The sequence below is a fragment of the Ranitomeya variabilis genome, chromosome 7, assembly GCF_051348905.1.
Source record: "Ranitomeya variabilis isolate aRanVar5 chromosome 7, aRanVar5.hap1, whole genome shotgun sequence".
NCBI lineage: Eukaryota > Metazoa > Chordata > Amphibia > Anura > Dendrobatidae > Ranitomeya > Ranitomeya variabilis.
Window position 1 is genome coordinate 152753482 of NC_135238.1, and position 14702 is coordinate 152768183.

Genomic DNA, 14702 nt, shown 5'->3' on the forward strand with positions numbered 1-14702 from the left:
TCACCAAACTAATGTCAGAAGTTGTAGCCTATCTAAGGAACCAGAATGTGGCCATAGTGCCATATCTGGACGACTTTCTGATAATGGCGAGATCAGAGAAACTTCTCAAAATAGACTGCAGCTTCACACTTTCCATCCTACAGGACCTGGGGTGGATTGTGAATTGGAAGAAATCTTGCCTGGTCCCAAATTCCAGAATGAAATTTTTGGGGGTCATATTAGACTCCAACGTCAGAACATCTTTTTTACCGGAAGACAGACAGGAGACCTTGATCAGGCACATACATCAATTCAGAAGGAGTACCCCCTCCATAAGAGAGGCAATGAGGAATCTGGGCTTTATGACGGCATGCATACAGAGATTACAGAGAGGTTTTGAAATCTTGGAACAGGAAACAGAGTTCCCTAGACAAGATGATTGTGTCTCCGTCAGTAAAGAGATCCCTAACCTGGTGGACCACACCGAAAAACCTAAAAGAGGGAGTTCCATGGATTCTCGATCCCTGTGTTACGGTTACCACAGACGCCAGTCAATTCGGATGGGGCGGACATATAGAAGGGACATATTACCAGGGAGAATGGACTCCTCAGATTGCCGCAAGGTCGTCAAACTTCAGGGAGCTGTATGCGATCTGGAAGGTGTTATACCAGGCCCAGTCACAGGTCAGGGGCAGACACGCAAGGATACTGTCCAACAATGTCACAGCAGTGGCATTTCTAAGACACCAAGGAGGTCCGAAACATCCACCGCTGCAACACCTAGCAGACCAAATTTTCAGATGGGCGGAGAAATCAGTCAAATCCATCTCGGCAGTTCACCTGGAAGGCGCCAAGAATCAAGTAGCAGACTTCTTGAGTAGAACGCCTGTACATCCCAGAGAATGGGAACTGAACCCAGAAATATTCAGCAGTCTGTGCCAGAAGTGGGGAACACCTCAGGTGGATCTTTTTGCCACCAGGTCAAATACAAAGACCAGATCATTTTTCTCTCTCAATTCTCTAGACTGAGCCACAGCAGTAGACGCCTTGTCTCAGTATTGGGGAGAAGGTCTCCTGTACGCATTTCCGCCTCTTCCTCTGATACCGAAGACACTCAGGAAGATACGAGACGAGAGAGCAACCGTAATCCTGGTGGTTCCTTTTTGGCCAAAAAGGAGCTGGTTCTCTCTACTATCCAGAATGTCAACAGAGAGACCAATCTTATTACCGAACAGGCAGGACCTTCTACTACAGAGGCCGGTGTTCCACGAAGACCCAGACTCTCTTCACCTGTCTGCTTGGATCCTGAACGGCGAACCCTAAGATCCAGAGGCCTGTCAGAAGAAGTCATTACCACACTCCAGGCAAGCAGAAAGCCGGTGACTTCAGCAATTTATAACAAAATCTGGAAGCGGTATTGTTCCTTTCTGGGAGAGGTTTCTGTGGATACTTCAAAACCTGACATTCCCAGAATCCTCGACTTCCTGCAACTCGGTTTTGAAAAGGGCCTCCGACCTAGTACTTTAACCCCTTCCCGACATTTGACGTACTATCCCGTCGAGGTGGGGTGGGCCCGTATGACCGCCGACGGGATAGTACGTCATAGCCGATCGGCCGCGCTCACGGGGGGAGCGCGGCCGGGTGTCGGCTGCATATCGCAGCTGACATCCGGCACTATGTGCCAGGAGCGGTCACGGACTGCCCCCGGCACATTAACCCCCGGCACACCGCGATCAAACATGATCGCGATGTGCCGGCGGTGCAGGGAAGCATCGCGCAGGGAGGGGGCTCCCTGCGGGCTTCCCTGAGCCCCCCGCAGCAACGCGATGTGATCGCGTTGCTGCGAGGGTCTTACCTCCCTCCCTGCCTGCTCCAGACCCGGATCCAAGATGGCCGCGGATCCGGGTCCTGCAGGGAGGGAGGTGGCTTCACAGACGCCTGCTCAGAGCAGGCACTGTGAAGCAGCCTGTACTTCTCGCAGATCGGTGATCTGTCAGAGTGCTATGCAAACTGGCAGATCACCGATCTGTATTGTCCCCCCCTGGGGCAAAGTAAAAAAGTAAAAAAAAAAATTTCCAAATGTGTAAAAAAAAATAAAAAAAAATATTCCAAAATAATGAAAAAAAAAAAAAATATTATTCCCATAAATACATTTCTTTATCTAAATTTAAAAAAACAAACAATAAAAGTACACATATTTAGTATCGCCACGTCCGTAACGACCCAACCTATAAAACTGCCACACTAGTTAACCCCTTCAGTAAACACCGTAAGAAAAAAAAAAAAAAAACGAGGCAAAAAACAACGCTTTATTACCATACCGCCGAACAAAAAGTGGAATAACACGCGATCAAAAAGACTGATATAAATATCCATGGTACCGCTGAAAACGTCATCTTGTCCCGCAAAAAACAAGCCGCCATACAGCATCATCAGCAAAAAAATAAAAAAGTTATAGTCCTGAGAATAAAGCGATACCAAAATAATTATTTTTTCTATAAAATAGTTTTTATCGTATAAAAGCGCCAAAACATAAAAAAAGATATAAATGAGATATCGCTGTAATCATACTGACCCGACGAATAAAACTGCTTTATCAATTTTACCAAACCCGGAACGGTATAAACGCCTCTCCCAAAAGAAATTCATGAATAGCAGGTTTTTGGTCATTCTGCCTCACAAAAATCGGAATAAAAAGCGATCAAAAACGGTCACGTGTCCGAAAATGTTACCAATAAAAACGTCAACTCGTCCCGCAAAAAACAAGACCTCACATGACTCTGTGGAGCAAATGTGGAAAAATTATAGGTCTCAAAATGTGGAGACGCAAAAACTTTTTTGCTATAAAAAGCGTCGCTGGTTTCACACTTCCGTTTTTGTCTGCAGCGTTTTTTGCACAAAAAAACGCATGCGTTTTTTCCCTATATTTAACATTGAAAACGCATGCGGTTTTTTTGTACGCGTTTGGTCGCGTTTTCAAACGCATGCGGTTTTTTTCTGCATGCGTTCATTTTCAGAAATACAACCTGCAGTATTTTCTTGCGTTTTTAAGCACATGCGTTTGTTTGCGTTAAAAACGCATGCATTTTTATCGAAAAAAACAGAAAACACACTGAAAAGCCACCCACCACCATCAAGGTGATAGAGATCCAAACCCTAACCCTAACTCTACCCCTAACCTCACCCCTAACCGTTTAATGAACATTTTCTGACAGTCATAGTGCCACGTATTTCAGTGCCACGTATTTCAGTGCCACGTATTTCAGTGCCACGTATTTCAGTGCCATGTATTTCAGTGCCACGTATCACGTATTTCAGTGCCACGTGTTTCAGTGCCACGTATTTCAGTGCCACGTATCACGTATTTCAGTGCCACATATTTTAGTACCACGTATTTCAGTGCCACGTATTTCAGTGCCACGTATTTCAGTGCCACGTATTTCAGTGCCACGTATCACGTATTTCAGTGCCACGTGTTTCAGTGCCACGTATTTAAGTGCCACGTATCACATATTTCAGTGCCACGTATTTCAGTGCCACGTATTTCAGTGCCACGTATTTCAGTGCCACGTATTTCAGTGCCACGTATCACATATTTCAGTGCCACTTATTTAAGTGCCACGTATTTCAGTGCCACGTATTTCAGTGCCACGTATTTCAGTGCCACGTATTTCAGTGCCACGTGTTTCAGTGCCACGTGTTTCAGTGCCACGTATTTCAGTGCCACGTATTTCAGTCACGTTTAGGGTTAGGGGTAGGGTTAGGGTTAGGGCTAGGGTTGGAGGTAAAGTTAGGGTTGGGGCTAAAGTTAGGGTTGGGGCTAAAGTTAGGGTTAGGGTTTGGATTACATTTACGTTTGGATTAGGGTTGGGATTAGAATTATGGGTGTGTCAGGGCTAGGGGTGTGGTTAGGGTTACCGTTGGGATTAGGGTTAGGGGTGTGTTTGGGTTAGGGTTTCAGGTAGAATTGGGGGGTTTCCACTGTCCAGGCACATCAGGGGCTCTCCAAGCGCGACATGGCGTCCAATCTCAATTCCAGCCAATTCTGCGTTGAAAAAGTAAAACAGTGCTCCTTCCCTTCCGAGCTCTCCCGTGCGCCCAAAAAGGGGTTTACCCCAACATATGTGTTATCAGCGTACTCGGGACAAATTGAACAACAACTTCTGGGGTCCAAGTTCTCTTGTTATCCTTAGGAAAATAAAAATTTGGGGGGCTAAAAATCATTTTTGTGGGAAAAAAAAGATGTTTTATTTTCACGGCTCTGCATTATAAACTGTAGTGAAACACTTGGGGGTTCAAAGTTCTCACAACACATCTAGATAAGTTCCTTGGGAGGTCTAGTTTCCAATATGGGGTCACTTGTGGGGGGTTTGTACTGTTTGGGTACATCAGGGGCTCTGCAAATGCAACGTGACGGCTGCTGACCAATCCATTTAAGTCTGCATTCCAAATGGCGCTCCTTCCCTTCCGAGCTCTGTCATGCGCCCAAACAGTGGTTCCCCCCCACATATGGGGTATCAGCGTACTCAGGACAAATTGGAAAACAAATTTTGGGGTCCAATTTATTCTGTTACCCTTGTAAAAATACAAAGCTGGGGGCTAAAAAATCATTTTTGAGAAAAAAAAAAAATATATTTTCACGGCTCTGCGTTATAATCTGTAGTGAAACACTTGGGGGTTCAAAGCTCTCAAAACACATCTAGATAAGTTCCTTAGGGGGTCTACTTTCCAAAATGGTGTCACTTGTAGGGAGTTTCAATGTTTAGGCACATCAGGGGCTCTCCAAACGCAACATGGCGTCCCATCTCAATTCCAGTCAATTTTGCATTGAAAAGTCAAATGGCGCTCCTTCCCTTCCAAGCTCTGCCATGCGCCCAAACAATGGTTTACACCCACATATGGGGTATCAGCGTACTCAGGACAAATTGCACAACATTTTTTGGGGTCCAATTTCTTCTCTTACCCTTGGGAAAATAAAAAATTGGGGGCGAAAAGATCATTTTTGTGAAAAAATATGATTTTTTATTTTTACGGCTCTGCATTATAAACTTCTGTGAAGCACTTGGTGGGTCAAAGTGCTCACCACACATCTAGATAAGTTCCTTAGGGGGTCTACTTTCCAAAATGGTGTCACTTGTAGGGAGTTTCAATGTTTAGGCACATCAGGGGCTCTCCAAACGCAACATGGCGTCCCATCTCAATTCCAGTCAATTTTGCATTGAAAAGTCAAATGGCGCTCCTTCCCTTCCAAGCTCTGCCATGCGCCTAAACAATGGTTTACACCCACATATGGGGTATCATCGTACTCAGGACAAATTGTACAACAACTTTGGGGGTCCATTTTCTCCTGTTACCCTTGGTAAAATAAAACAAATTGGAGCTGAAATAAATTTTGTGTGAAAAAAAGTTAAATGTTCATTTTTATTTAAACATTCCAAAAATTCCTGTGAAACACCTGAAGGGTTAATAAACTTCTTGAATGTGGTTTTGAGCACCTTGAGGGGTGCAGTTTTTAGAATGGTGTCACACTTGAGTATTTTCTATCATATAGACCCCTCAAAATGACTTCAAATGAGATGTGGTCCCTAAAAAAAAAATGGTGTTGTAAAAATGAGAAATTGCTGGTCAACTTTTAACCCTTATAACTCCGTCACAAAAAAAAATTTTGGTTCCAAAATTGTACTGATGTAAAGTAGACATGTGGGAAATGTTACTTATTAAGTATTTTGCGTGACATATGTCTGTGATTTAAGGGCACAAAAATTCAAAGTTGGAAAATTGCAAAATTTTCAAAATTTTCGCCAAATTTCCATTTTTTTCACAAATAAACGCAAGTTATATCGAATAAATTTTACCTTTAACATGAAGTACAATATGTCACGAGAAAACAATGTCAGAATCGCCAAGATCCGTCAAAGCGTTCCAGAGTTATAGCCTCATAAAGGGACAGTGGTCAGAATTGTAAAAATTGGCCCGGTCATTAACGTGCAAACCACCCTTGGGGGTGAAGGGGTTAAAAGTACAGATTGCAGCGCTTAGTGTCTTTTTTGATACGTCACTAGCCTCCCATCCTTGGATAGCAAGATTTTCCAGGGCCACGCAGAGAATGAGACCACTTGTGAGAAAATCAACTCCTCCTTGGGACCTAAACCTGGTCCTTAATGCCCTGTGTAAAACCCCGTACTTGTTATCAGAAGATATGGGCATAGCCAATCTCTCCCTTAAAACTGCCTTCCTGATTGCCATCACGTCAGCTAAAAGATTGGGGGTGATGCAGGCTCTTTCCACTCAGGACCCAGATCTTTGACGACAGGATAGTCTTAAGACTTAACCCAGCCTTCCTCCCCAAGGTGGTGTCCTCAACAAATATAAATCAGGAGATAATCCTTCCCTCATTCTGCCAACACCCTAGAAACACAAAGGAAGGGGTCTACCATAACCTTGACGTTAGGGAGACTGTTCTAAAATACCTGGGGGCGACGGAAGGTTGGAGACGAGACACTAACTTGTTCATACAGTACGGGGGTCCAAATAGAGGTTGCAAGGCAGCAAAATCAACCATTGCTAGGTGGATCAAAACTATGATAAACCTAGCATATACAGACCAAAGGAAAGATCCCCCGGATATTCTTAGAGCCCATTCAACACGAGCTATCTCTACATCATGGGCGGAGGAGGGGGGAGCCTCAGCTGAGCAAATTTGTAGGGCGGCGACTTGGACCAGTCTTTCTACCTTTGCTAGACACTATAAATTAGATGTCTCATCAGATCAGTTAGCTTTTGCTAGAAGAGTATTACATGCAGTAGTCCCACCCTAGTTTAACATCCTTTGGTATTTCTCCAATGGTGCTGTCAGGATGGTGAACTGGAAAACGGTAATTAGTCTTACCGGTAATTGTATTTCCAGGAATCCATCCTGACAGCACTACTAGTTCCCTCCCACTGCAAGTTTATACTATTGACTAATGTGATGTAACATTGGTATATATTGTTAATAAACTCTCTCTTTGCATCCATCCAGATGTGGTACTTAGAAAATCACTGGTGGTGGAGTGGGGAGGGTCCTTTTAACCGCTTGTTGTTCCTGTCCCACTGAGGGTAAGAAGGACGTCCTCCAATGGTGCTGTCAGGATGGATACCTGGAAATACAATCACCGGTAATACTAATTACCGTTTTTTGAGTTCAAATGTAACAAGGTGGCACGGGGTGGCAGTCGCGGGCGAGTCTACTTAAAGCAACAGTCCACAAACACCCCGGTCCCTTGCACATGAAACAGACAGGACAGATGCAGCCCCAGATGAGTTACCTCTTCACCACCATCACTGCAGTCCAGGCTATCGGGATCCAGGAACAGTTATATTCCAAGAGAGAAACTATTTTTAGGATAAATGAGGTAGAAAAGGTAGTTGCAGTAAATATGGTAAAACTTCCTGCTTTCGCCATATTACTCTTCACCACCATGTCAGCGGTAGCAATAAGTCCAGTGACAGTTCCCAGTCCAACTTCTGAGTGCTGATAGTCCTTAGCAGGGCACCACACAATCCTGTGTCCACTTCACTGCCCATAGGTCTGGGGCACTCTGTTCCCTCCAGGGGTCAGGCCAGCTCCCAGCAGGGGAGCACACCCTGCCACAGGCACACTTGCCTGGGCTCTGATCAAGAAGCAGGAGCTACCTGCTCCCTTGAGGCTGCAAGTCTTTTTTTTTTTTTTCTTTTTTTTTTTAATTGATGTTCATTTACATATATACCTATTGTGCTGTTGTATGCATATAGTTTTTTGCAATGTAGCACACTTTTTGTGGGTCCAAAGTGTTCCTGGCACGGACATACTTGAGTGTCTCTTTATTTAGTGCGAACCTGTCAGCAGTATTTTGCTAAGTAAACTACAGACACTGTCAGGTTGGTGACATTACCCTGAATAAAATGATACCTTGGTTGATGAAATCCATCTTATTCCATTAATGAGATCCTGGTGCTACGGGGCGGCCTGTTGGCGGGACTCTACATACTTATGCATCTGTATGGGCTAATGACAAGTCTCTGATTCTTCAGTGATCTGTCTCCTATTTTACATACTGCATATAATAGTGTTGACCTTGAAGAAAAAAAATGTACTTCAGAAAAATTGCGCATGCGCAGTAGCAGCTATCGCTTGCCGATGGATGCTACTTCGTAAGCGCCACTGCCACTTTGCTGCAGCCAATTTTTTCTTCTTTTCCTCCAACAAAATGGCACTGCCGTCGCCATTTTGTCGGAGGGAAAAAATAATTTTGGATTCAGCAAAATGGCGCCAGCGGCGCATGTGCAGTAGCGTCTGTCGGCAAGCGAGATGCTACTGCGCATGCGCTGGTGGCTGCACCATTTTCAGGGAGTTTTTCAAAGCCAACACTATTATATGCAGTATGTAAAATAGGAGGCAGATGACTGAAGAATCAGAGACTTGTCATTAGTACATAGAGCCCTGACCACAGACTGCACTGTAAAATCAGGATCTTATTAACTGAAAACTGCAAATAAAGATTAAACAACACAAGACGGATTTCATCAACCAAGGCATCATTTTAATCAGTGTTATGACGCCAACCTGATACTGTCTGCAGTTTTCTTAGCAAAATCCTTATGACAGGTTCGCTTTAAGTTTGCACACGTTTGACAGGGTGTGCAGCATACCTGTTTCCAGCTTTTGTTTTCTTCCATAAGCTGTCCTTCTCTGAATGCTTTTAGCTCAGGTGTCTTTTTCATTTTGTGTGTGGATGGAAACCTGACGAGGGAAAGTCACCAGTTCTGATACTCACCTGATGGAAGTTATTGCTACAAGAAAGGCATCCTTCCAGGAGAGCAGAAACAGAGAGATGTCCCAAATTGGTGGTTCAAAGGGAGAGCATGATAAGGCACCACATTGAGGTATTGAGTGAGCCATGCCCTGAAGAAAAGTCCTAATTTGTGGCCATTGAGCTATATTCTTTTGAAAAAGGATACAAAGTAGAAAACTACTTTGAGGAAACTAAGTCAAACTGGACTTGAGACCTGACTGCAAGAAAGCAAGGAGAGACACGAGAGAAAAACGCAAGGTTATGACGTCAATGGATACACGCTAGCAAAAAACGCCTTCCAAGTAAGTTTGTGAAGAGGAAGGCTTCCGTTCTTTAATCATGGTCTGGTTGACCTAATCGGAAAAACCTGATGCTTTTAAAACTGAAACTTAAACATTCATGGCATTAATTTGAGTGACTGAATTTGAGAGTAAGAGAGGACCTGGGAAAATAGATCTGGGGAGAGAAGGTTGACTACAACATGCTAGCATCTTTTGTGCCAGTATAGCACCACAAGTATGATGGAAAATCCTTCCGATTTTGATCATTCTGGGTAACTGGTGATAACAGGGGAGAGAGAATTGGGATGATGGGATCACCAGAACATCGGTTTTGATTGCTAGCGGATCACAAGATCTGGATGCAAAATGAGGAACTTTATGGTTCAGTCTGGATACTATCAGATCGATGTCTGTTGCAGGGACTTTTTGTTCCACCCATGCAAGGAGCTACCTTCGACTCAGGGTGAGGAGACGTGCTCTTATAACTCAGTGGGGGCTCCTGTGAGGCCGGGGGCAGTTACAATTGGCGTAGGTAGCAGCAGGTTGGCCCGAGGGAAATTTACACTTGCAAGAGGTGCATGCAAAGTGCATGACTAAGAGAGGCTGAGCAGGTCAGGTCGTGTGTGTTCCTCTCTGGGATTATGCATGATAAAGGAAGAGATAAAAATTAGTATCAGGAGGAGGGAGATCTTACCAATGGGAACAGTGTTGGTCCCTTGAGAGAACAGCAGAGTCTTTACCCCATCCTGAAGATGTCTGAATGCCTGACTAGGTACTGGCATGTCGTTAGACATCCGTTCTGCGAGGCCAGGAGGGAGCTATTCCTCTGGAGTGCAGAGAGAAAATGGTGCTGTGCAGAGAGAAGTGTGCAGAGCTAAGGCATGCACGAGAGAGACCCGCACAGACCTGATAGCCTGACGACATGGGCAAATCAGATTGGAGGGGTGGGATTGACAAAGCGCATAAGAAAACCTGCGTAAGTCTGATGGAGGAAAGAAGGCATGGCTTGAAGATGGAAGCTCTGGATGTCCATCTTCGCAGAAACCTTAGAGCCACTGTTCTGGGGTCCCTGGAATCATCTTTGCTGGGACCTTGAGATCTTTCTGGACTCCAGGCAATGTGCCTCGCTATGGTCAGGAGACTAGGTCCGGGACCGTCCACCTGGTCACCCGAACTCGAAGACCTTAGGGAATAGGGTTCAGCTGTCCAGACCCAAGAGGATACAGTGTGACCTCAGCACTACTCTTGGTCTCCATGTGGGGTGACAGAGGCCATTGCACTCTTTCCCAACTCAAGGAGAGAAAGGCGTCACATTACCAATACCAGTCAATCGCCATGAAAAGGCAGGTGTTTAAGGTATTAAGCATATTAAAGTTGTTCATAGGAACAAATTCCTGCAGGTGCTGTGATACTGTGCAGTAGGGAGTTGATGCTGACGGTCCACTTGCCCAGCCCCATTTTCCTTTCCTCATTTCCTTCATTGGTGTTCTACTTTTCCTTCTCATACAGGCTGCCTACAATATTGCTTTTGGCACATCATTGCGAGCTGTAGCAAGAAGGTTTGCTGTGTCTGTCAGTGTAGTGTCCAGAGGCTGGAGGTGCTACCAGGAGACGTGGAGGAGGTCATAGGAGGGCAACAACCCAGCAGCAGGACCGCTACCTCAACCTTTGTGCAAGGAGGAACAAAAGGAGCACTGCCAGAGCCCTGCAAAATGAGCTACAGCAGGCCACAAATGTGCATGTGTCTGCACAAACGGTTAGAAACAGACTCCATGAGGATGGTCTGAGTGCCCGACGTCCACAGATGGGGGTTGTGCTTACAGCCCAACACCGTGCAGGATGCTTGGCATTTGCCACAGAACACCAGGATTGGCAAATTCACCACTGGTGCCCTCTGCTCTTCACAGATGAAAGCAGGTTCACACTGAGCAGACGTGACAGAGTCTGCAAAAGAAAAAAGGAGACTGACAGCACTCACTCATTGGGGCGCCCGGTCACGTCCAGGGAACCTTACTGGAACATCCACATAGTCCATAGAAAAGCAAAGAACCAGCGCTCCATCCGGGTGTAGTATTCAAAATAACGTTCTTTATTGAGCCATGTAGCAGCAACGTTTCGACCCGAAGGTCTTTTTCAAGCTTGAAAAAGACCTTCGGGTCGAAACGTTGCTGCTACATGGCTCAATAAAGAACGTTATTTTGAATACTACACCCGGATGGAGCGCTGGTTCTTTGCTTTTCTATGGACTATGTGACAGAGTCTGCAGACGCCGTGGAGAGCGATCTGCTGCCTGCAACATCCTTCAGCATGACTGGTTTGGCAATCAGTCAGTAATGGTGTGGGGTGGCATTTCTTTGGAGGGCCGCACAGCCCTCCATGTGCTCGCCAGAGGTAGCCTGGCTGCCATTAGGTACCGAGATGAGATCCTAAGACCCCTTGTGAGACCATATGCTGGTGCGGTTGGCCCTGGGTTCCTCCTAATACAGGACAATGCCAGACCTCATGTGGCTGGAGTGTGACAGCAGTTCCTGCAAGATGAAGGCATTGAAGCTATGGATTGACCGAACCGTTCCCCAGACCTGAATCCGATTGAACACATCTGGGACCTCATGTCTCGCACCATCCACCAACGTCACGTTGCACCACAGACTGTCCAGGAGTTGGCGGATGCTTTAGTCCAGGTCTGGGAGGAAATCCTTCAGGAGACAATCTGCCGCCTCATCAGGAGCATGCCCAGGCATTGTAGGGAGGTCATACAGGCATGTGGAGGCCACACACACACAACAGAACATAATTTCCTTGTCTTGAGACATTTCCACTGAAGTTGGACCAGCCTGTAATTTGATTTTCCACTTTGATTTTGAGTATAATTCCAAATCCAGACCTCCGTGGGATATTAATTTTTTATTTACATTGATCATTTTTGTTTTATTGTTCTTAACAGATTCCACTATGTAATGAATAAAGATTTGCAACTGAAATATTTCATTCAGTGATATCTAGGATGTGGTATTCTAGTGTTCCCTTTAATTTTTTTGAGCAGTGTATATTGGTGGACTTGGTTTTCATTGCACTGTGCACTTTACAATTGATTTCTGCTGCTTACTGTACCCCTCATTTGGAGGCCTCTTTACCCTGTCTTTTTTATCCTGTGTGTTTTATATTGGCGTTCAATAAAGATAATCCTTTTCATTACTTTCATCTCACCTCACTTCTTGTCTATATAGCACCTACCATAATGGACTATGTTTAAACAATCAGTGTTTGTACAACAAAACCAGGAGTGAAATTTACAGAGAAAAACTATAATTGAAAGATTGACACCTATTGTGTTTTGGAGACATTCCTGGTTTGGCATACAAATAAGGATGAAATGCTGAGAAAGAAAACGAATATATTATATTAGAAAACCATTAGAATTACAAAGATGGGAAGAAACACAGGTGTGGATCCTTGACCTGTGTTTGCCTCCTAATGGACACTACACTAAAACCGAGTAGGCGGGTGTAACCTGCTGAGGAAGAGACAACTCTTTTTCTTTGGCCAAGTTCAGTATTTGGTCAGTATTTTACCACAGTATTTGTAAGCCAAAACCAGGAGTGGAACAATCAGAGGAAAAGTATAATAGAAACACGTCACCACTCCTGTATTTTTATCACCCACTCTTGGTTTAGGCTTACAAATACTGAAGTAAAATACTGACCAAATACTGAACGTGTGAATGTGGCCGTAGTGTTAGCCTCCTGATGGCAGCAGCATACACCATTGGTTTCCTGTGCTCCCCTCCCAATGAAGCGAAAAAGAAAATTCCAAGCAGAATGAAGTGGTGAAAAAAAAAAAGTTAAATCCACCATTGTGTTGTATTTTTTGGTTTAGTTTTATAGCTTTCGTTCTGTGGTAAAAATGACCTGTTAAGATGATTCTTCAGATTAGTACAATTATGGTGTTGCCATTCTTATGTAAAATGTATGTTTTAGCGGTTAAAAAAATTCCTAAAGTTTCAGAATTTTGTGTGGTAAGCTGTAGCATTTATTGGTACCATTCTTGAGGTGTGTATAAGATAATGCTTTTATTCCATTTTTTTTTTCTTGCGAGGATGGATGAGTGGGAGGTGAGGGGTGCAAAACAACTGAAAACCTCCAATTTTCTTCTCTTATAGGTTGTTTTTTAAATTTCTTTATTCTTAACCCCTTCATTCTTAACCCCTTCATGACATCCTCACATGTTTGCGCTGTGGGACGTGTTCTCACAAACCTGCGTACATGTATGGTGTGACGATCATGCGGGCTCACGCCTATCACCGGCGTGATCAAAAGTGGATGTTGGTGTTATGAGCGTTGACACCCTGCTACAACACCCACTACCGGTGCTAGCGCCGATCGCGTGAATTTATCTCTTCGATGTCGCTGTCACTATTGACACTGCATCAAATTGGGTTCCAGAGGCAGGGAGCGCCCTATCTTCTCCGATTGGCACAACGCAATTACATTTTACTGATGTATTCTATGGTAACCACAGACCAAAAGATGGCCACAGGGTCACCCAGGTATGGTGGCCTGTAAGCTTTGCAGAGTATTAGATTAGAGCAGGGAAAGTTGATGTCCCATACTGGGACGAAGTTTAAAAAATGTTTTAATTTTTTTGTTTGTTTGTTTTTAAGTACCGCATATACTCGTGTATAAGCCAAGTTTTTCAGCACTTTTTTTTTTTTGTGCTGAAACCGCCCCCCTCGGCTTATACACAAGTCATTTATCCCAGAAAGACTGCAGGGGAGGGGGAGTAGCGGGTCACAGAGGCAGGAGCCAGCGGCTGTAACTGTGCCGCTGGTAAAGAGAAATGAATATTCACTGCGCTGGCAGTGAATATTAATTTTTCTTATAGCGCGCAGTTGCAGCCGCCGGCTTCCAGCACAGCACACATCCTACATACCTTCCCTGCGCGCCCTTGCTGCATCTCGTTCCGGCGCCAGCAGCTCTTCTGGCCTAGCAAGAACATGGCCCCACTCATTAAGGTAATGAATATTCATGCCTTTCCACTCCCATATGCGTGGAGTGAATATTCATTACCTTAATGAGCGGGGCCTCGTGATCGCTCGGCTGGAAGAGCTGCTGGCACCGGAACGAGATGCAGCAAGGATGCGTAGGGAGGTAAGTAGGATGTGGGGGGTTTTTTTGTTTGTTTTTTTAAATTATAGGAACCGTGCATACAGGAATAGGGGATAAGGAGCCATGCATACAAGGATAGGGACCAGGAGAGCCATGCATTACCCGGATTATACTCGAGTCAATAAGTTTACCCAGTTTTTCGTAGCAAAATTAGGTACCTCGGGTCAACTTATACTTGAATATATACGGTAAATCACAAAAAATAGATTATTTCTGTTTTTACATAAATATATTAAACGAAGTACACATATTTGATATCGCTGTGTTTGGAATGACCCGGCCTATAAAACTGTCGCCCTAGTTAATCCCTTCAGTGAACCCCATAAAAAATGTGGCAAAAAACTATACTTTTTTGGCATCCAGCTGAACAAAAAGTGGAATAAATAAGTTGAGTGTAAATAAAAATGGTATCACTGAAAGTCATCTTGTCCCTCAAAAAACAATCCGACATACAGCCCCATCAG